Genomic DNA, 23,354 nt, shown 5'->3' with positions numbered 1-23,354 from the left:
GACGCCATCTTTGTTTCTTTGCACCTGATCTTCAACGCATCACTGTCTTTGCGTGGAAGGAACTACTGCATCACCATTCCTGCAACACTTTCGTAGTAGAAGCGTTATGCATCTTAAGGTACATTGACTCAAAGTGTTGCATATTAAGTTCTAAAGCGAACTAAGCTAATTCTACCATTTTAAGTACAGTATTGTGGATTTTTGTCGTTTGTGGTCTTGTGTTAAATCTATATAAAGAATACTTATTTTTAATATACAACTTGTGTGGTGTCCATCTGTAGTGTTGTCACTTGGTTACTGTATGTGTTCAAAAAATGGTTTACACGCTGCCTCTAAGATAAGCCTGTCTGCTCGTGCCAAGCTACCAAGGGGGTGAGCAGGGGTTATTTTAGGAGTTGACCCCCTTACCCTGACTAGAGGCAAGGGTCCCTATTTGTCACAAGTACCTACCTGTGCCAACTAGAGACCCCCAAATCTAACACTCATCCAATCCCAAGGGTAGATGAACTGATTGACATTTTGGCCTCAGCCAACTTCTTAAGTATATTTGACCTGACAGATGGTTACTGGCAAATCAGATTAGCTGAGGATGCTAAACCAAAAACAGCATTTTCAACCACTAGTGGGCACAAGGTGATGCCTTTTGGCTTGAAGAATGCACCTGCCGCATTTCAAAGGCTGGTGAATAAAGTTCTCACAGGTCTGAAAGCCTATAATTCAGCTTATCTAGATGATATTGCTGTCTTTAGCTCCACCTGGGAGGATCACCTGGTCCACCTGAGAAATTTCTGGAGGCCCTGCAAAAGGCAGACCTCACTATCAAGGCCAACAAGTGCCAGATAGGGCAGAGAAGGTTGTATACCTATGTCACCTTGTGGGCAGAGGACAGGTTCAACCATTACAGAGCAAAATTCAAACAATCATGGATTGGGTTGCTCCAACTATCCAGACTCAGGTCAGAGCTTTCTTGGGCCTGACTGGGTACTACAGGAGGTTTGTCAAAGGATATGGCTCCATAGGGACCACTTTGAATGACTTAACTTCCAAAAGAATGCCTAAGAAAGTTCAGTGGACAGTTAGCTGTCAAAAGGCATTTGATGACCTGAAGTAGGCCATGTGTACTGCACCCATTCTGCAAAGTCCTGATTATTCCAAACTATTCTTTGTTCAAACAGATGCATCTGAATTGGGGGTAGGAGCCGTGTTATCACAATTGAATGAAGAGGGTCAGGATCAGCCATTAGCTTTCATAAACAGAAGGCTGACCCCCAGAGTGAAACATTGCTCAGCTATTGAGAGGGAATCCTTTGCTGTGGTTTGGGCTCTGAAGAAGTTGAGGCCATATCTGTTAGGCACTTCATTTAGTGTTCAGACAGACCATAAGCCCCTCTTATGGCTAAACCAGATGAAGGGTGAAACCCCCAAACTCTTGAGGTGGTCTATTTTGCTGCAGGGGATGGACTATACAGTGGAACATAGACCTGGGAGTAACCATATCAATGCAGATGGGCTCTTCAGATATTTCCACTTAGAACATAAGGACTCAACTGGTCAATGTTAGTTTAATGTCCTTGCATTTGGGGGGCGGGGTTGTGTAGGAAAGCTGTATCTATTTCTTATGGTTACCACCACTTTTTGCTGATGTCACACTGTTTTTGGACTAGTCAGACTGGGATCCTGCCAGTCTATCTGCTTTCTCCCTAAAATTGCTATATATATACTTTAGGTACACTCCAGATTGGATACTAGGGTACCCTTATCAGTCCCTAGTATGTGGTTAACCATGTACCCAGGGCATAGGTACCCCAGAGGCCTCCCCTGGGCTGAATCATGTATTATGCCACCCATGAGAAGCTATTCAAATTTGCTCGGCAAGCCTGGTACAGCAGACTGTGTAAGCTGCTGCTTGCTCCACTTATTTAAGATATAGGCTCACCATATCTATCTAAATCACTACATTTTTAAATCTATCAGTCAACCCTATGGCAGGCCTTATCAATCCTGAAGGCAGGGTGCTGGGTTTTACGTGAGACGGTGCCCCTGCATGAGCAGAGCCCCTCTGCAGCCTTAGGAGACCATTAAGCGGGGTTGTCTGTGATGAAATGAAATGAAATGAAAAATTACATTTCTATAGCGCATAACTACCCGGAGGCCTCGCAGCGCTTTGCAGTCAGACATATATGTTTAAGTGCATTATAACCTTAGGGTAAATGCTAACTTTAAAACGGCTGCTTAGAAACATGTTGTGTTTGGTGTCAAACACCTTGAAATCATATCTCGGCACCAGTAACTGGTGTGGAAGGTATGATTCCACCCTTCCAAAGGGACATATGTGGGTTTAGTCCTTAATTTATAAAAAAAAAGAAGTGCAGGTGCTGAAAATGTTGCCAAGGAGGCCACAGCTCACTTCTTCCTTTGGTGAGCCCCACTTTCCACACTCACACTGCCTCAGTCTCTATCTTCTTATCTTGATCTGTTGTCTGTCCCCTAAGTCTTTGCTCTAAGAGTCTATCCTCTCACCTCTCTAATTGTTTTCTATCATTATTGTCACACCTGGTGTGTTACCTTATTACCTGTATTTCTGATTTGCCCTCTATTCATTCTAGCCCTGCCCTTTTTCCAGTTCACTTTTATCCATGCTCTGATCTCTCTCCCCTCAATCTTGGCTCTTTATTATCACTCTTCTAGCAGTGATTACCTGTGTCTCTGTTTTATCATTTGTCTGCTTTTTTTCCTCTGTCCTGTCCTCAACATCCTTTCATTCTATCTTCTCTCTTCTTAATGCTCTCTTCTTCACATCATGGCTGCTTTCTCTTTGTATCTGATTTGCTCTCCTTTTCTTCTACTTTGCTCTGTCTTATCTCTCTCCTCTGCTGTTGCTTCGATCTCCTCTTTACTCCTGCTTTCTCTCTCATCTATAACACTGCTGCCGCCTGTGACCCCTGTCGTCAGCCTGTACATGTCCCTGCTACTTTGAACTCAGCGTTTTCCAGTTGTCTTCACTAAAGAAGGGTAAGATGGCATGTGTTTTACTTTCTTACCTACGAGTGCAAAAACAAAATGTACACCAAAAGAAAATGTTTTGTTTTTGTTTATATTAATCAGTGCATTATTTGCAGAACAGGTAGCTGCTTGAGCACAGCAGGTGATGTCACTACTAGTGCTGCCTGTAATTAGTAGGTCCAGGGATGGCGACAGCATCAGCATCCACTGCTCAGCTTGCTGTGACCCTGCCTGCTACAGCACACGTATTGTCCCCCCAGTGCTTAATTTGTAAAAAAAAAAAAGAAGTGCAGGTGCTGAAAATTTTGCCAAGGAGGCCACAGCTCACGTCTTCCTCCGGTGAGCCCCACTTTCAACACTCGCACTGCCTCAGTCTCTATCTTCTTACCTTGATCTGTTGTCTGTACCCTAAGTCTTTGCTCTAAGAGTCTATCCTCTCACCTCTTTAATTGTTTTCTATCATCTTTGTCACACCTGGTGTGTTACCTTATTCCCTATATTTCTGATGTGCCCGCTATTCATTCTAGCCATTGCCCTTTTTCCTGTTCACTTTTATCCACGCTCTGATCTCTCTCCCCTCGATCTTTGTTCTTTACTATCGCTCTTCTAGCAGTGATTAGCTGTGCTTCCTTAGAATCATTTGTCTGCTTTTTTTCCTCTGTCCTGTCCTCTACATCCTTTCATTCTATCTTATCTCTTCTTAATGCTCTCTTCTTCACATCATGGCTGCTTTCTCTTTGTATCTGATTTGCTCTCCTTTTCTTCTACTTAGCTCCGTCTTATCTCTCTCCTCTCCTGTTCTTTCTTTCTCCTCTTTACGCCTGCTTTCTCTCTCATGTATAACACTGCTGCCACCTGTGACCCCTGTCGTCAGCCTGTACATGTCCCTGCTACTTTGATCTCTGCGTTTTCCAGTTGTCTTTCCTAAAAAAGAGGAAGATGGCATGTGTTTTTATTTCTTACCTACACCGAGTGCAAAAACAAAATGTACACCAAATGAAAATGCTTCTTTTGCATATATTAATAAGTGCAGTACGTGCAGACCAGGTAGCTGCTTGAGCACAGCAGGTGATGTCACTGCTAGTGCTGCCTGTAATTAGTAGGTCCAGGGATGGTGACGGCATAGGCATCTACTGCTCAGCTTGCTGTGACCCTGCCTACTACAGCACACGCATTTTCCCCAGCCGTAATGCTGCCAATGCAGGTAAGTATGGCTGTGGTGCCTACTGGACTCGCGCACGCTCAGAAATTACCATGCTGGGGTGCAGCGCACAGATTCTACAGGTGACGCCATGGTGCACAAAAGTGTTGTTGGGCCACAGCCGCATCAAGCATGTTGAGGATAGCAGCAATGCAGGGCTGCAGGATATGCTACTCTGGCTACACAGCAAGTGGAAAGTCCACACTTACTTTTGTTTATTCTTCCTCAAGAGCCCTCACTCCCAAGTTCCAAATGGGCTCTCACAGCTTTCTTGCCTCAACTCCGCCATGAGCCAGTCCCCAGCTACAATTATCCAATGAGAGTCTTAGGCTCAGGCAGTGGCAGGGTGCATATTTAACAATTATAAGGAACCCCCTTCTATCCAAAGGAATAGGGTAATATATCAAGGTATCACAAAAAGTTATATCCTTTGAAGAAAAATATCACCTATTCAATCAATCTGTTCCACTCATTCTTAGTCACTCATAGCATCTGCATTCATTGGAAGTGAGACCATATATTCCTAATAGATAATCCTGACAGCATCAGATGTAGAAAAGTACAACATCAATTTATAGATAAAAATTAGTTAAAATATACATACAGTCTAAAAGACAATTATGCCTCAAATCATCTCTATCTAACATACAACTAAGACATACATTAAGACAGGCCTAATTACGTCTAATAAAAACCAATAATAAAAAATAAAATAAAAAGGAGAGAGTGTACATATCACAAGACGCACTACCCTATGTCATCGGTGGCGTACACATCCGTAACAAAAACTTTGCAGGGCTAGTGCCAGGTATTGTCCAATTTATAAAATACTCTTTGGTCTAGCCACCTGACAGATTGTGTACTTTTCAGTAAAGCGTCGACGCATTTCGATGGACTCCTATATCGCCATCTTATCAAGACAAAGAATTTTGTAGACTCTCAACAGAATGTATAAGATAAGAAAATAATACACATGTAATCAATTGGAAACCTTTCTATGCCAACGTTGAGTACTAATATGATCCTGGGCATATGCTTCTCGGGCAGTAGGGATCAAAAGCTTCCCATTCCTTTACTAGGATTGTGTTGTATACTCTGTATCATTGAACAAGCAGGAGGATGGTTAGCTGAATCTAAAAGGATCCTGTCGATGGAAGGGGGAAGGTAGATTCTTCTGGTTAGGGCTGATATTTAAATAGGGCGTCACTCACTCTGTCAGTCGTGGCGAACAAGGTTTCTGGTCCACTCACTGATTCTGAAAATGGCCAGACGTGTATCCTTGCTAAGCAAAAGCAGATGATTATTGATGATCTCTATCTCTTTCGAACCAAATAGCTTGATTCTGGTCCTCCTTTGATAATTAGGGTTTATGTGGTTCGACGCTCCTACGTGAAATCGTGTACCGCTTTTCTTACCCGATAAGTGGCAGGGTGCAGCAGACTCGCGGAATAGAATGCAAGACATAGTTTGTCGATGACTTCTTGGATTTGTAATCGGCGTGATGACATCATCACTAACGTGGTGATACACAATCATGCCTGCCTGGACAGGCGTATGCTGGCCTGTCTATGAACATTTATCAGCCAGTCACCATGCAATGTAAGTTATTCTTTTTATTTTGAATTTGAACAATTAATATTGAGATCACCACCTGCTGGGTCAGAAATAAATTGTAGCCCCGGCCCTGTGAAAGAAGTGCAGGTGCTGAGCACCTGAAAGCACCTGCTCAAATTAAGCACTGTGTGGATTACTGGTCTACCCAGTATCAGCTTTCTCGACCCGGGCAGCAAAAAATGGAAGCTGCCAGCCATAGACATGTTTCTGCTCTCCTGCTGCTTAGCCAAGCTCGAGCAGAGGAAGGAATGACAATAGGCATCCTGTCACAGGGAGGTGTGACAACCTCCCAGTCAGAGTTTAGTGTATTGGGCTGGGTGAGTGCACTTTGAGAGTTATAACAAGAGAGGGACTGGAAGCTGAATTATGAGGTCCTGCACACTGGTTCCTGAAGAATCAGTATTTTATGGGGGTGTATAGCTCCTGGCTGGGCATAGGGGGACAGGGAGGTCTTTCTTCATGATGCCCTCACACAACCTGGAGGATGTCATGCTTCATCATTGGGTGTTTGCTCCTCGTCAGGCCGGGGCTGAAATGCCTGACGGGCTCCCGTAAACGGGGCTCTTTATTGGGAACTTTTTGAAAAAGCCGTAGGGTGCGTGTGGGTGTGAGGGCTGGGTTGTGCACAGGAAAGTGATGTAAAATAGGTCTGGAGCAGTCCTACTTAGGTCAAGTTTAATAGATTAGGTAGCTCAAGCCTGATTAAAAGCAGTGTGCGTGCCCTTATGTGGAAGTGATGTTCCTATAGGGCTACCAAGGTGTAGTTGGTCAACATGTTTCGTGCCTCTATTGCCCCTAACGGGTCAGTTGGCACTTCATCAGGACAAGAATAATTAAATGTGAATAGTGCACTGCCGCCTGGTATTATAATTCTTTGAACTAATTACCAGAATGGTAGGGAGTAACCTAGTAGACTTGTACTGGGGTGTACGGTAGACCCCTAGTTACGAAGCCTAAAGCAAACGGGGGAAGTGGAGCACGTCATTGCTCAGAGAAAGGTATAGGTAGCCGACTGCTGTTCGTCCTACTCTAGATCCTGGCCCCGAAGCTTAACTTACTACCCCAGCTGGTGGTATGGATAGTGTTCTGTGTGTACAGGGGAAGTACGCCATGTCAGAAATCACTGGCCACCATGTTACCTGGAGGACTATGTCCAAGAGTTGGATTCCAGGATGGGGCTTTAGCATCTCCTTGTGTTTCATGTTTTTTCTGTTTATTGCAAGGCGGTACTTCTTCTTCAGTCCCTATCTTTTGATTTGCACCTCTTCTTTTGGTGATATGTTTCCTTTTTCTTCTGTTTCTCTTGTTTTTGGTTTTAAGGGTACCAGGGAAGGGGATGTGAATAACGTGAGTGGGCTTGATGGCATGTATGCACCATTGTGAGTAGAACCCTTACGTATGAAGGTTTGTAGAATGTATCTACTGTGTGGTTATTCTACTCTCGCCGGTTGAGCTGTGCCTGGCATGAGCAGGATCACAGTATCTTTTGGCTTCTCAAGTAAATTAATGAAATTGTTCAAGAGACTCTGCATCTTCTTCACCACGGACTGCCTCACCATGTAAGTAAGGAAAGTGAGAAGAACGTGGAGGTAATGCACAGAGACAGAAGTATTCCATCACCAAGTAAAAGTAATGTCCCCATTTAAATCAGAGGACTGAATGAGTGCTGTTGCTCCATTCCGTTTTGTGATTTTTTTTCTTGCGGTTGTGCAAACATGTAAGTGGACAGGAAGATACAACCATACATGCAGCATCTATCCATCCATCCTTCTGCAGCATTCATTAATTACTATCTATGTGTTGTTTGTGTGTGATCATTAGACTATTTGTCAATCCAATTGCCCATCCTGCTGTCACTCTGCCTCTTCATGTGTGCTTGTATATTTTGTCTGTGGCTATAAGGGTGAGTGTGTGTGTGTCTTTTTGTGCATGGTTGTTTGAGTGTGAGTGTCTCTGTCAGTTGTCTTTTACATAGATTCCAATCTGAATACAGGTCTCTTCATATGGGTACAAGCTTGTCTGTTTGTCTGAATGCATGTGAGCTGTGTACATAAACGCCAGTTATTGTGCATGTAGGTCACCTACATGGCTACTGGCATAAGTGCTTGGGTGGCCAAGAATCTCTTGGCACGCAGCTAAAGTGATTTAACGAAGAAGTGAGCAAATAATGCAAGGGGATTGGTATCACATACCTTTCTCCACCTCAAATGCGATCTCTCCTACAGAGACGCCCAAGCGTTTGCCTGCATTTCACTAGCACAAACTATGCATCCATCCATCAGACCAGCACCAATTATCCATCCAGCCACCTGTTGAGCATTAATCTGTCGATCCGTACCTTTATCCTGTGGTGTTCTGTTATTTTGTATTACTATTAATATTGTAAACTTATTGTAGGCGCTGCTATTGCTAATTATATAGTATAGAATGTAGGACGCTCTATTGGTGCTTGTACTAAGTGTTATGCTGTAATTAGAATGTTGTGGACAGTGGATTTGAACACTTCATTCAGTTGGTGCTGATCCTCAGGGCCCTTCGGATATGTATGCTGTTATCTTACTTCATTAAACTTCAAGGAAAACTACTTTGGCTGTCGACATCATCCACCTGTTGAGCATTAATCTGTCGATCCGTACCTTTATCCTTTCCTCTGTACCATCACCCGTTCCTGTCTGTATAACTGTTGCCTGTGACGGCATGTTTGTGTTTTATGCATGCAAACCGTTCTGTTTATTTTGATTGATATGTGTCTGTTTGTATGTATGCTGACTAATGAGCACAGGTTGACATAAGCCTTTAAGACTTTGTAAATGGATGCCTGGTGTCCGCTGGTCTGTGTACATAATTACCTCCATGCCTGTCGCTCTAGGTGGGTGGCTACCTGTAAGCCCATTTGTATAAATGCCTGGACAGCTTCTGTCAGGGGTGCCCGTATATCGATTTGTAGGTGCACATCAATAAACACAGATATATAAACTGAATGGAAAAACGCCTAGTGCTGCCTGTGCACAGGTGTCTGTACATTTTTGGGTCTGTACGTACCGATGCATACATGTTTGATTTTCTGAATCCAAGGTGCCAATGTTGTGTCTCTATAGCCAAACAATGATTGTTTTTGTAAATGTTTGTATTTTATGGATAGTTTTCAAACTACCATAACGGTCCAAAAAAAAAAAAGAAAAGAAAAAGGCATATCTTTAAAATCTTTTCACATCTGGAAAGAAACTACCCCACATCTCTGCACTATAATCCCACTACCAAGCCTGCTGATGCACAACAAATGCCCTTGGTTGTTCTCAACCAGTTTAATGTCAGGTAAGTAACTTTCAAAATGTCCTTATTAGGTCCGCCGTTATCCTAGACCACCTGATTTTTCTAAAAACGTACTTATGAGGGCTTTCAGATAGCCGCTTTCAATAATTTGCCTGTTATTGAGTAGTTCGCATTTTACTCCTGCCCTTTGCAGCATAAAGGATGGGGCAATGGGTCAGCCAACGTCAGCAACTGGCTAATTTCAATGTGAATGACGGCATTATGTTTTCTGCAAGGAGCACTTCCATATACAATGTAGTTCCCTTCAGTGGCAGGCCTTACTATGGCAATATGTTATTTTTAAGATCAGAAAATATTTTGCTTTTAGCCAAAGATTTTTTTGATTTTTTAGAGTGGCGAGGACCTGCCGCTTCCTTAACTATATAGTTTTTGCAAAATCCATGACTAAACAAAACAAGCATTGACAAAGCCAAAGGGCTTACAGTGAAAGGCTACGGGTGTTACCAATGCTCATTTTTACAGCATCCATCACAAAGTATGCTGGGACATGTAATTGTGTTTTGTTTCCATTTTGTGCATGAGTCTCAAAAAGTCAGCATATTCAGTGTCCTTAGGTGAAAAGTACGGGCTTGCTGTAAATCGCCTTAATGACTTTGGACAAGTTAATAAATATGCTGTTGCAGTGAAGTGAATGTCGGATAGCATCACATGAGCAGATGCTCAAGAGGCAAACTTCAAAGCCAGACCCAAATCGCACACGCTGTAAGATTCGCAGATCCAGTCGGATTAGAGAAAAATCTATTCCTCGCCAGTTAGGGAAAGTATCAATAAAACAGATTTTCAGACGACAGGTTTCTATCACACCAGTGAAGACGTATGATAAACTGTACTTTGAATTAAAAAAAAAACTCTTGCTATACATACTCTCACCTAAACAAGCATAACAAGGTTTAGTGGTACTATTTGCAATCAGAGCAATGCAATGAAGCCAGCCTGTGCAATTTTAAGTAAAAATAAATCTTAAACATTTTCGTACAACTAATCCCTTTCCGGAATGGCTCTACCCAATGCGATAAAGGGGAAAGATAAAAAAGTTGAACGACCGCGTTATAATGACAAGTGCGCACTTTTAATTTACAAAGCGTGGAGACAACAATGGTTTTCTATAAAAATTGAAACCTAAGGATCTGTGAATAACGAAGCCTCTGAAGCCCAGCAAGTTTTACGGTTGTTTATAGCGGTGCCGCTGCCATGCCAGCGTCCTCTGCTCGCCTATAGCACTATCGGCACGCCGTGCTTACCCGAGTTCTTTATTGTCCTAGGGACTCGGACCCGTGCTAGTTCTGTCTGGGACTCCGAGGCGTGAGCTGCTGACAGTCGGCGAGGGCCCCACCGCCGGACTTGGAGCTCCAGTGCCCTGAGCCAGGTCTCAGCCTCCGTACACATAGAACAACCGTTGATGGTTTCCTTGGAGACAGGCTCGTCCATGACTGCGAGCTCGTGTGCGCGCGCCGGTCGCCGGGACACGGGTGATACAAAAGAAGGAGGCGGTGTTAGAACGCCAAGCATCGCATCGAGAAGAGTGGCGAGCTTGTCTGTCTGTCAAATGAGGAGTGAGGCACCCGGGTTGTGTCATGCTGCTGGTGTGGAAGCTGTAGTCTCACACGTTTTTCCTGTGCAGCAAGCAATGTGTGGAAACTGAGAAATGTGGTATATTTGCGCTTCATCTCTACTACTTTCCTTCCACTTCAGGTTGTTTTTCAGCAAGGGACCATAAGTGGGATTGAGTTTGAACTGTCAGGCTTATTCAGCGTTTGCGACTTCCCTGCGGAAATTGTTGATCCCTGAATTTTAAGCATTCTGGAATCAGAAGCAGCTTCTTATAGGCTTCTCTAAAGTAACATAGACACAACACATCTTCCCCTGTTAAAAACAAAAATAAACTAATTAATAAACGTTACAATAAAAATAAAATTGAATATAAAGAAAACTTTACTACACTCATACTTTTAAAATATTCCTATATTTCTATACACCGCATTAAGATTACTATTCCTTTACCAACCAATCTTCCTAATCAACCTTCACCAAGCAATCTTTCTTCACCAGTCAATGTCATACACCATATCCTCTCCTTCGCACACAAAATCTGACAACCATTTAGATTTTCTCCACCTTCTTTTTCTATTTACATTCAATTCTGAATCACTAATGCCCAGATATTTTATCTATTGGATTAGTCAAAATTGTCATTATTACTGCTGGAATCATCATCACTCCTTATGTAGCCATTCATCCTGCTATCAGTAGGTTTATCATTTTCTACTAGGGAGCTGCCCTCTTTTCAGAGCCCTTCTTGCCAATTAACTCTTCCACTTCTTTCTTTCTCAACGTCCTCTCATTAACGTCATAACATTCATTTTTTCTTGGTTCGTCTTTTCTTATTCCTTCATCCTCTCCACTTGACAAATCATTAACATACAACTTCTTTTCTCCCTTTAAATCTGCTTTTTTTTTTCAAATTCCAAACCTTATCATCATTTAGCAAGATTGCATTCCTGAAAACTTTGACAACTTGTAACTGTTCCAAAAACTGACTTTCACCTTTCCTTACTCTCCACGGTTTCTTAACTTTAAGAAGCATTTACATTTTTTACTTCAGGATCTTTTATGGAGCTCTTCTTAATATTATACATTTCCTTATACCTACTATAGGTATCTCCACTCTCTTCTGCAATTTCTCAGTGACAACATAGCTAAGAGATGAATCATTCAACCGTACAGGATTACTCGTTGTCCTCGGTGCTCCCCCACACGATCTCAAGCGACCAGTCATTTCATTAACCGTGGTACTTTATGTCCATAGAGTCTTATGATTCTTGAAAACCCATTCCTCATTGTTTTTTTTCAATGCAAGCTGAATAGCTCCCTTGAGAACTCTGTTAAATATCTCAGTCATTCAATTTCCACTGGGAATATACAATGGTGTGGTGTGATGACTCTATCAAAATAAGCCTTAGCCTTATTGTTTCTTAATTTGAGCAAAATTAGAAGCAGGTAATACAAATAATTCATACATATTAATCCATTGAACAAGTTCATGTCAAGTAAAACAATCTCAAAATCAGTGTAGCAGGCTTATCCAGGTAAACTAAACTCATATTTATCTCCCTAGCAGCATCAAAACCTATTTAAAGTGACAACTTGCAGTTATATAAAAATAAAAAAAACAAGCCCTATAGTATTTATCGATCAAATAATCATTCTATCCCATACATAAATACAATACTAGTCTTCATTAAGTAGTCTATCTGAAAGTACAATCTTAGTTTACTTATAGCAGCAATAATATTATGAAAGTGCACAGTCCTTCTCAACGATGACATCTATATCCAGCTTTAAAAAAAAAGTTCCTATTATATAGCAGCATCAATATTATTACAGTACAAGCAAAAACCTTAGGTCAAAACATAAAATACTAACCGTATACAATATCGACCCGCTGAATCATGTGCAGATCATTCCATATTCAATATTGATGAAGAATAACATGCTCATGTTGGCTCAAATCTACTGAACGCACCCAATCGCTTAGCATATGCCTCCCTAAAGTCATAGGTCTTCGCCATCTTATTCAGCCACTGCCCTATTGTATGTATGTATGTATTTTATTTTTATAAAGCGCACATTTCAACACTAGGTCTCATAGCGCTGACAGAGGGTATGGGGGATGCAAAAAAGAAGGGTTATTATGTCGTTGCCTTGAATAGTAATGTTTTAAGTTCTTTCCGGAAGATTTTATGATTCTGGTTTGATCTTAGGGCTGTAGGCAGGGAGTTCCAGACCCTATTGTCGGCAGAGTTGTTGTTTTCCAATTCTGCAAAATTAAAGACCAGGACACCCCCATTGCTATTAAAATGAAATATTGTTGTTAATTCTTTAACTGGTACACTTCATGTGAGGAACCAAATAGGACCAACATAGGTTATGGAACAATGATAGTAGACATGCAATGACTAATAATCTTAAAAACATCCTCCCAAAATTGCTATAGACTAGCACATGCAAATACGTATGAAGCCATCCACCTGCACCATTCATCTTGAATCGAAAACATTGATCCAAGAGTAATGGGAACATCTGAAGCATGCAATATACCATCCACTTTGATCAAAAGGCCATTATTTTAAAATTTGCTGCTCTTAACGCTCTATATCTAATCTCTCTCAATAAATGCCATTCTTTAAAATTAAATCTGCAACCAGTATCTTGAAAAACTATTGGAAGTAATTCATCCAGGAACTTCTTGTTGACACTCTGGCATAGCAAGCAACATCACTTTCCCACTCCACCCATCTTATTCTCATTGATCCGCCCGATTATCACCCGGTCACACTCATTTATTATCACATACTTGTTTTTAAGATAGCTAGTCACCTGGTTAAAACTCAAACATAAGCCTGCATTTTGATTACCAATTTGCTGTACTATTATTTCTAATGTTATCAAATTCCTATGATTATGAAAGTCTCCCAGTTTTTCAAAGCCTAGGTCCCTCCATAACTGCAAGACTCCCTGAGAAAGCTACAGACTCCAAATCTCACAGTCTTGCATTGGAGTAAACACATGACATACAGGTATATTTCGTGCTTTAAAAAATAACTGAATATGCGATGTCAACGTCAGTATAACCTTATATCTCGTTTTCTTAGGAAGCTTCGAGGACTGCAGAACAACATCTAATCGTATTGTTCTTTCAATTAAGATACAATTTAGTAGAAAGGTGTCATAATTTGATGATGCTACCATTAGATGTGACATCACATAACCTGATGATATGTTGTAAAATGTGGTAATGCTAACCCCCCTGTGTTGTGTCTAATTGGAGAGTAGACATTTTTACCTGAAATTGTTTATTTGCCCAAAGGAACTCGTGAATGGCCTTATCTAATTATTACAAATATGAATTTGGTACTTTTAAAGGAAGATTAAGAAACTAATGAAACTGGTCCCACTAACAACAATTGCAACAAAGTCCATCTATCTAATGACTTTTTTTTACCTGTATAAGGGTATTACCTAAGCATGAGCGAATTTTGCGGATCTCGCGTTTGCGAATTTTGCGGATTTGCGGATTCGCAATCCGCAAAATCCGCGAATTCCCGCGAATTTGCGGATTTTTTTTTTTTTGTGTTCGCCCGTGTTTCTGCCAGTTCGCGAGGGTTTTGTACACTTTCGCAAATTGCGAACTTACCTGTCGGGTCGCAAGTTTCGCGAACTTGTTGTTTCTACGTGTCCAGCCTGTTTGGGACACTCTTCTTCATCACTGCCACTCTCTGTCACCACTGCCACTCTCTGACTACTCATGCCACCCTCTGGCCCACCCATGCCACCCTCTGTTTCATCACCACACCCTCTGGTTGTCCAGTGTACATTATTTTCGGCAAAGCAAAGCACACCTTCCCTGCCTCAAGTGACCTGAATTAATTTGGGGCTGATTCATGTGTCACAGAATATTTTTTTAGCTGGCACCTGCTTCCTTAGTGCGCCCTGATTAGTGATCTTTTGCACTTGCTAAGTGCTTTCATTGTTGCAAAATTAGTTACAACACCTGCCCTGCCCCAACTGACAATAATGAATTAGGGGCTGATTAATGGATTTTAACTTCCAGCCTGGCTCCTGCTTGTCTCCCTTAGCTGTAATTCAGGACCTTTGTGGCATATGTGTAACTATTCTGAGGTTCAGAGCAGGGTCACATACTAGTTTCAACTGGCAACTGAACTCTGGAGGGGCCCCTCAGGAAGCACTCCAGGAAATGGCTACTAATGATGAGCCTGAACTTTTGAACCTGGTAAGTAGTTACTTTCAGTTTTGCTAAGATCGTATTTCTGCAATTTTGCACTTATTCGCGGGGCGCGAACTCACGCGAACAGTGCGAGCAGTGCGAGCAAAATCCGCTGCTCGCGGATTTGCGGATTTTGCGGGAAATTCGCAAATCTCGCGGATTGCGGATTTCCCGAAAATCCGCAAAATCCGCGAGCGGAACGGATTTTCCGCCCACGCCTAGTATTACCATAATTTAGCTGGAACAGTTATGCATAATCACTTGTTACAAAAATACCTAAATATATAATGGGCCATTACCATTAGAAATGTAAACCAGCCGGAAGCTGGGTAGTCATTGAGTTAAAAAAGAGCGTTTCTGTTTTAGTCTGATTTAGTCTATATACCCCTATGCGTGTAAACCCCTGGATTTTCTCCAACACTTTCTGTATGTTTGACCCCTCATCTTTGAGATATAAAATTATATCATCTGCGAATAGTTTGATTTTTGGTATCCCAATAATAGGGTCTAAAATCAATGAATTAAAGAAGATTTTATCGGCAAGCGGTTCAATAAAGAGAAAGAAGAAAAGTGGGGATAATGGGCATCCCTGCCGAGTTCCTCACTTAATCATGACCTCTCCTAAGTCTTCCATGCTAATATTAATTTTAGCTTCTGTCTTATTGTAGAACTTCTTTAGCATTGCTATGAATTGAGATGGAAACCCAAATTTCCCCAGGATAAAAAACAAAGCTGGCCAGTCAACGCAGTCAAAATCCTTTCCCGCATCCATCACTAGTATTGCGGCCTTATCCATGGTGACTGAAAAGTAATCGATAGCCTGGGTTAAATAGTACATATTGGCAGCCATAGGTCTTTTCGGCAGAAACCCAGTTTGATCAACATGGACCACTTGTTGGCCACTTGGAGCAATCCTACTCGCCCACATTGTCATAAATAATTAGTAATCCGAATGTAATACATTTATGGTACTATATGAATTGGGGTCCCTTGGATCATAATCTTTCTTAAGAAAACTTATCACTACTGACTCCTTACAGCTCTTAGAAATGGGGATCCCACCCTTAATTTGAGATGTTAAAACAGGAGGTCGGTTTGAAAAACCTTATATACCTCTATCGGAATACCATTATTTCCACTAGCCTTTGTGTTAGCCATATTTGCACGTGAATCAGCCATTTCCAGGGGCTTTAGTGGCTTCTTTAGAGCATTGATATGATCCCTAGTAATTTGTGGTAGCAGAAAGGACCCAAAGTAATCTACCATCTCTGGCTTATCTATTATTAGTGCTTCAACATAAATTCTCTTAAAGTGGTAAGAAATATTTCCGCTATCCTCTCCTTGTTATCCTCAATTGTTCCTGTGTTTGGGTCTTTCATCTGAGTATTTACTTGCCTCATTTTCTGAGTTTTAGTAGTCCATGCTAAACATTTACCTATATGCTGACTTTCCTTGTACAGTTTTTGTTGATCAGCCTTACTCCAAGTAATATCTTCTAACAAAAAAATCTTAATTGTTCCTTCGCCATCATCCATTTTTGATGTAAAATCATATCAGAGCGTTTCTCCTATCATCCTTAAATTAAGTTCATTCCTAACCCTCTCTACTATGTTTTGTAAGGTCTCAATCTTGTATTCGCTGCATATATATCCTAGCTTTCTAGGAAACAACCTGGTGCCAGAAAGCGTACTTATGGTTCCCACACCATAATTATTGGGGCAGTATTTATAATGATCTAAACAATTACCTGAATAAAATGTTGCCTTTTTCAAATCCAAGTTTGGTCCATAAGCAAGGATTTATCAAACTGCCATCTGGATTTGCTTTTCTGAGGTATTCCTAGCACTATTACTAGAGAGGCTTTAGAGTGATCTGAGAAAGAATGAGCTATTATCCCAGACCCTCCTCTTTCTAATAACATATCCACCAGAAAAAATCTAGGCACAAAGCTGTCTTAAATCTCAAAGAATAACACATAAAATGGGATGTCCTGGATAATCTAGTTGCCACTGATCTATTTGGGCTCAATCATCCTTTATTATCTTAATCAGGTTTGCGGTTTTCAGTTTTGATTGTTGCTTAGTTTTATTCAAAGTGTCTAGCCCTAGAACTTGTATATCATTAAAATCCCTCCCAATAACTAATCACTCCCAATAACTATTGGTCCTTCCAAGTTTATTAATAGATCATACATTTGCTCCACAGCTTTAGTATTATCAAAAATTGGACCATAGTAATTCAAAAAGGTAAGAAAAACCTTTGCGACCTTAATCCATATCCGTCTGCCTTCCTTATCTCAAATTACTTCCTTAACCTCCCAATCTACAGTATCAAGAATAATATTCCCACTCCCCGAGCTGCTATATTCACCGAGGCGAAGTAGGCCTGTGAATATTTCCTCAGAAAAAACACTTTGGGAGTGTTAGACTTAAAATGCATTTCCTGCAAAAAAATTGTATCCGGGGAAAAGGACCCCAACCATTTCAACTGCGCACCACTCTTCTGCGCATTTAACAGGCCGTTCAAATTACACATAATTATCTTTATACTCTGTGGCATATCTTAACTTTAACCCTCAAGCATGCATATTGTCCACCCTGGCATTCCCTTTTCCCACCATTTACTTGCTGCACTTCGCCCATTTCAGTATCTTCCTCTATTTTCACCTTGCCTCCCCTTCTCCTCCTTCTCTCATTGGAAATCCAAACATGTTCTGCTCTCATCTTCCTCCTATTTATCTGTACAATGCCTGCTACCTCCCCCAAACAACTCCCCACCTCAAACCCATCTGAGGTAAAGGATGGCCATGTCCCCCTCCTCAGCCCACCAATGAAGGTATGGTGCCCTGACCTGCTACCTTCTCACACTCTCATGCTTCCACCTCCTATATATTTTAGCCGTACCATATCCCTGGACCTAGAGCCAAGTGTAAAGTGCCAGAAAGTTCTATTTTAACAAAGTGACTAATGCTTTACGAAGTACACATACATCTGCTACTCAACCTCCCACAACTCATGGCAATCCATAAATTCAGAGATCATAGACAAAATGCTGCAACATGCTATATACTTAAAACCAAAGGGCGACTGGTGCTTACCAGCATACCACAGAAGATCTAATTTTCTCCCTGGGACCAGGGCCAAGTATAAAATTCTAGTGTGCCATAAAGTGCAATTATAGCAAAGTGACTCCTGCTGAACAGAATAGAGATATATGTGCCGCTTGCCTTCAGTATTCAACAGCATTATATCAGCTTCCTATCCATAAACAAAGTGCTATGATCTGATATGAAAAGTGAATAGTGCTTAGCCGCATATCTAGAAACCTGCAGTACAAAATGTGACTAATATTTAACATGTTCTTGATAAACATTAACTCAGTTTGTAATCTCTGATATCTGTTCTACTTTTACCTTAGGTCCCCTGCTTCTCTTCTATCCATTACTTTCTTTAACCACCTTCTGCAACGCCTCCTGGGCTTCCTCAAAAGTAACACAAAGATGGAATTGTCCCTTGAATAACACTTTCATCTTGTATTGATGGACAATGAATGCTTATGCCCCGCATTTTTAAACTGACCAATCAAGCCTAGAAAATTCCTACATCGGCGAGCTGCAAATGCCGACATATTCGAAAATACTCCTACTCTTGACCAATCAGTTAGAAGAAAAGCTTTTTTTCTGAATAGCGTTAGTTAAAATGGCTTCTTTTATGCGATAATCTGAAAAACGTACTATCACTGTTGTTGGATACTAGGCAGTAGGCAGAACGCTGTGCAGGGACCCTATGAACTCTCATTATAGTAAGATCTGCTGGTGCATTCTATGTATATCAGCGATTTGCCTGCCCAATAATACATTCATTTTCCTCTGGGATTCTTATGAAAAACAAATGAGATCTTCTCGCACAGTTCTCCATTTCATCTACTTTCATTTATGAGGCCTGCAGTTTTTTCTCAAGAACGTCGATATCTTTGACCCAACTAAGAGGGCGAACCTCCAAGTCTAAAACTCTCTGCGCGAGCTCCTTGATTAGTTCTGGAATTTGTTTCACCATTCCCTTGATCTTATTTAGCCCATGGACTGAGGTAATTTTCTGCGCCTGGGATGTTTTACATTCTCTAATTTCACCTAGGATAGTTAAACCTGGTACATCGAAGATTGATTACAATTGGCCACCTCTTCCCTTTGCTGCTGCCTTAGCACTCCTTAGGAATTAGTATGAATTTCAGTCTGGGGTCTTTCCATGCAAATTGACAGGTCCTGGCTCACCCTATCAAGGCTCAGTTTTTCTGTCATTTGAGAAAATAAACCAGAGACTTCTCCTACTCCAGTGTTGACCATTCGATCGACATTTGGCAACAACAAGCTATCCACAGAGGCTGGTGCCAGTCCTGCACCAGAGTCAAATGCTACCAATCATCTGTCTTCTTCCAAATCTTCTGTCCATCCAGCCATGTTTAAATATTTTTGCAAATAGAGGATAATCTTTAAGGGCCAGATGGACTGTGATGTAATTTGTGCTCGATTACGAGTTGTAAATCGAAAGTCGCAATTTACAATGTGCAACCCAATTGGGAATGGCTGGCCCTCCCAGGGATGGTGGTGTGCTGGACTCAGCAGACCTCCATGTCTGGGAATACTTTTCGATAAAGCAGTTTTAAAAACAAAATGCAGCCCGTTTTCCTAAAAGGAAAATGGGATGCATTAAAAAAAAGAAACGTATTCGTTCCATTTTTTAAGGGCAGGTATTGGTCCCTGGGACCACTGCCTATGTTTAAAAAAATATTTTCCCCTGCATTTTTAAAGGGGATGGGGTTCCCTGCATTATCACTCTCTTGAAGAGGTCGGTAAATTGCAAGTGTTTTGCAACTGCAATTGCGGTCGCAAAACATTTATACATGGCTTGTGAGTCACTATTAAGAAGGGAACGACCCTTCCTAATAGCGAGTCACAAAACTCTATTTTGCGAGTGGCAAATTATTTGCGACTTGCAAAATAGTGTTAGTACATGGCCTTGAGGAAAATTGCATGCGCAAACCCATTTTCGCATGCAATTTTCCATTGTACATCTGGCCCTATGTTCTTTATAAACCACTTTCATTGATTTATCCTTTTCCCCACTACTGTTGGCTATATCCAGTTAATAGTCCACCTCCCCGGATTCTCTACTATTCCATTGCTGGGGATTGTAGCTAGCGTTCATATTATCCATAACAGATGCAGAACCAGTGGAGGCAGCAGTATCTAGGAGAGGCGCAGATGTAACCATCATGGGGAAGGTTAATATATCTGAAAAGACTGGTGATACCTGCTCCACCTAGAGTATTGCCTCAAATTGCAAAAATGTTCTCCCTTCTTACTGCAAGAATGCACGTTTGCACTACTTTATTTTTAGCCCTTTTGTTTGCTGATGTGGGACTGATAGCTGGAGCTCCCGCTCCCCTCAGGGCATCTGCCACATACTCTTGTCCAAAATATTTTATAGAAGATTTATCCGCCTGCTGCTACTGTTCTTTATATTTTGATAGTAGCTAATGTGTCCTTGGTAGAGTATTGTCTTAGCAGGGCTGACAAGAAAGGGGGAGGGTAGGAAAAGAGCCTGCACAGGGACCCTCTCCTGGGAAGGGCTAGCCTATCGTGCTGACTCTTCAACACCAGAGACCCCCTTACCTCAGTGAGGCTCCTGGCATCTTCCTTCCTCGCCCCTCCTCCCTCTCTCTGATAGAGATCTTCCCCTAAAAGTGCACCGGATTGCTTTAGCACCCTCCTCTGTCCTGGGCTGTACTGGAGCTCAACGCTCACCGCACCATAGAATGAGACAATTTCAGCCTGGCTAGTGAATTGCCACAGCCGGATCTCGGGCCTCTGGCTCCTGCTCCAGCTCTGACGTTCTCAACCCGGAAGTAATTTTGCACTTCTCAAGTGAAACTTTCAGTGAGGGAGTGGAGCCCAAGAGTGCTCAGCGAGTCATGTGGGAGCTCTAAATAAGCCTTCGCCTTGTTGGAAACAATTTGCACCTTATTACCTTTGATTACATATGCAGGTAACCCTTCAATTTAAAAAACTTTCTCCATAAATTCCAACACTGCATCAGTATCCACTTCATCTACCACTCTTACCACATGACCATCTTGAAAATATATCAGTCATTGCAATCATATATTTAGAATTTACACCAATTGGTCCAATGTTGTCCACTGCAACAGTGTCCCGTGTTTTTTGCAGAATCACCGGTTTGCACATTTTAGGGCTTAATGTTTTCAAAGATTTATCAGAAGTGGCACAACTCACACAATTCCTCACTACTCTATCAACAAAGGCATCTACCCCAGATCACCAGTACCAGCTCTTTACAGCCTGCTTTGTTCTGACCATGCCTCCATGACCCTGATGACATTGTTTGGTAATAGTTTGTCTTAAGCACCTGGAGCACTATCTCTACCACCCCTCATAACTCTTCCTTTAGACGATGATAGTTAATTTCTTAATTTCTTAATTCCTCAATTTATAATTTAGGGTACTTTTCTTTGGCCAACCATTTCTTTTCAACTGCATAACCTCCTGCAATACATTGTCCTTCTCATACTCTTCTTTGCATGAATAAGGGATCTGGAAATATCCCCATTCATCATTCTTGTCTCTCTTGATATCCAAAGCATTCTCGAAAGGAACATACATTATTTTGTATACAAAATCTTGCAAATGCATTGACATCCTGGCAATAGGCGCAGATGACTTGTATATTTCCTCTGTAGCAAGTAATTGTACTAACGGTTTGTGATCACTCCTGAGTACACATAACTCTCTCCATACAAAGAACCTCAACCATTCCAATGCCCACAAGTACACAACAGTTTCTTTCTTTATCACCAAGAACGTTTCCTCAGTTGGACATAATGTCCTAGAGCATATGCAATTATTACTCCTTTGCCCTCCACAGTCTATTGGGATAATACTGCGTCCAACCCCTTGCAACTTGCGTCTGTGGTGACTATACTCAACATCTCTAGATCAAAATTACTTAAAGCAGGAGCATTCACTATACTTTCCTTAATATCCTCAAACTCTGTTTGATACGCCTCATTACATTTAAATGTATGTTTTGTTTTCAAAAGTTGACTAACGTTGCACACTTGTCTTGCAGAAGTTTCCACATACTTTTTGTAGTAGTCTACTAATCCTAAAAAGTATCTTACGTATTACTTGCTAGTTGGTGCAGGAGCTCCCTAAATAGCCTCAACTAACTCAGGTTTAGGGGTTACACTTTTCCCACTCAACACATGACCTAAGTATGTCACTGATGCAACTGCAAATCTGCATTTTGAATATTCTACTGTCAAACCCTTCTCACACAAAACCCTGAGCCCTTTACCTATCATGTTGTTATGCTCTTCTTTGTCTTTTTTATGAATCAAGATACCCTTATTTATTTATTTTATTTATTTATTTATTTATTTATTTATTTATTTATTTATTTATTTTATTTATTTTTGGGGGAGTTTTCTATAGCGCTGGCCAGACCCGAGGGTATCGGAGCGCTTTACAATCGAACTGGAGGGAACAAGTGTAGAACAGTATATCAAGAAAAAGATTCATACGAGTTCAAGGATTAACATTGTTATTTGGCGCCTGAGGGGCGTGTTTGAGGTAGTGACTTTGAGGTAGTCATAGTTGCAGGGTGGGCTGCTGAGGTAGAGTTCGGGAATGCACGGTTGAGGTAGAGGATTTTCAGGCGTCTCTTGAAATCTGGAAAGGAAGGGGTAGTCCTGATGTCCACTGGGATGGAGTTCCAGATTTCTGGGGCGTTGCCGGCAAACAAGCGAGTTGCGGTTTTTTGTTTCCGGGTTTTCAGGGGGATCAGTAGTAGGGAGTTTGAACTTCTGAGGTTTCTGGATTGGCGTGCTTTCTTGAGCTTGGAGGCTAGGTATTCCGGTTTCCCTGTGTGCAAGGTTTTGTGTGTAAGACAGCCCATTCTGAAGCTGGCGCGCATTTCCATTGGGAGCCATTTTAAGTCTTTGAGTGCGGGGGATATGTGATCGAATTTCTTTGCCCCTGAGACCATTCTGGCAGCTGCATTGAGGGTGGTTTTCATTGGTGCTAGGTGTGATAGGGCTGTGCCTGATAAGGTTGCGATTCCATAGTCCAGTCTGGACAGCACCAGAGATTGGGTGGCTAGTTGGAGATCCCTCTGCGGGATGTGAGGTTTGATTTTGTTGAGGAGCTTCAGATTGAGGAAGGCGCTCTTTGCGGAGTTCTTAATGTGATTTGTCATTGAAAGTTTGTGGTCAAGGGTGTTTCCCAGAGATTTTACTGAGTTAGTCAGAGTGAGATTTCCATTGAGAGCGTCAATAGCTTTCACCCATTCCGTGATTTGAGGGTTGTCGTCCTTGTTGGAGATGAGGAGGAATTCGGTTTTT

The 23,354-nt window shown here is 41.6% G+C and overlaps 1 protein-coding gene across 2 annotated transcripts in view; it reads right to left on the bottom strand.

Moving 5' to 3' along the window:
* The window catches only part of ODAD2 (outer dynein arm docking complex subunit 2), a 1,227,385-nt gene extending 1,216,848 nt beyond the window's left edge, over positions 1–10,537 (bottom strand). For both annotated transcript variants that reach the window (XM_086941603.1, XM_086941602.1), the window contains exon 1: positions 10,393–10,537. The gene's annotated coding sequence lies outside the window, so the exon portion shown is untranslated. The remainder of the gene's footprint in view (positions 1–10,392) is intronic.
* Between the last annotated feature and the right edge of the window lie 12,817 nt (positions 10,538–23,354).

Source organism: Lissotriton vulgaris, chromosome 10 (assembly GCF_964263255.1).
Source record: "Lissotriton vulgaris chromosome 10, aLisVul1.2, whole genome shotgun sequence".
Lineage (NCBI taxonomy): Eukaryota > Metazoa > Chordata > Amphibia > Caudata > Salamandridae > Lissotriton > Lissotriton vulgaris.
The sequence above is the reverse complement of the archived record's forward strand: the minus strand, read 5'-3'. Positions and strand labels throughout refer to the sequence as shown.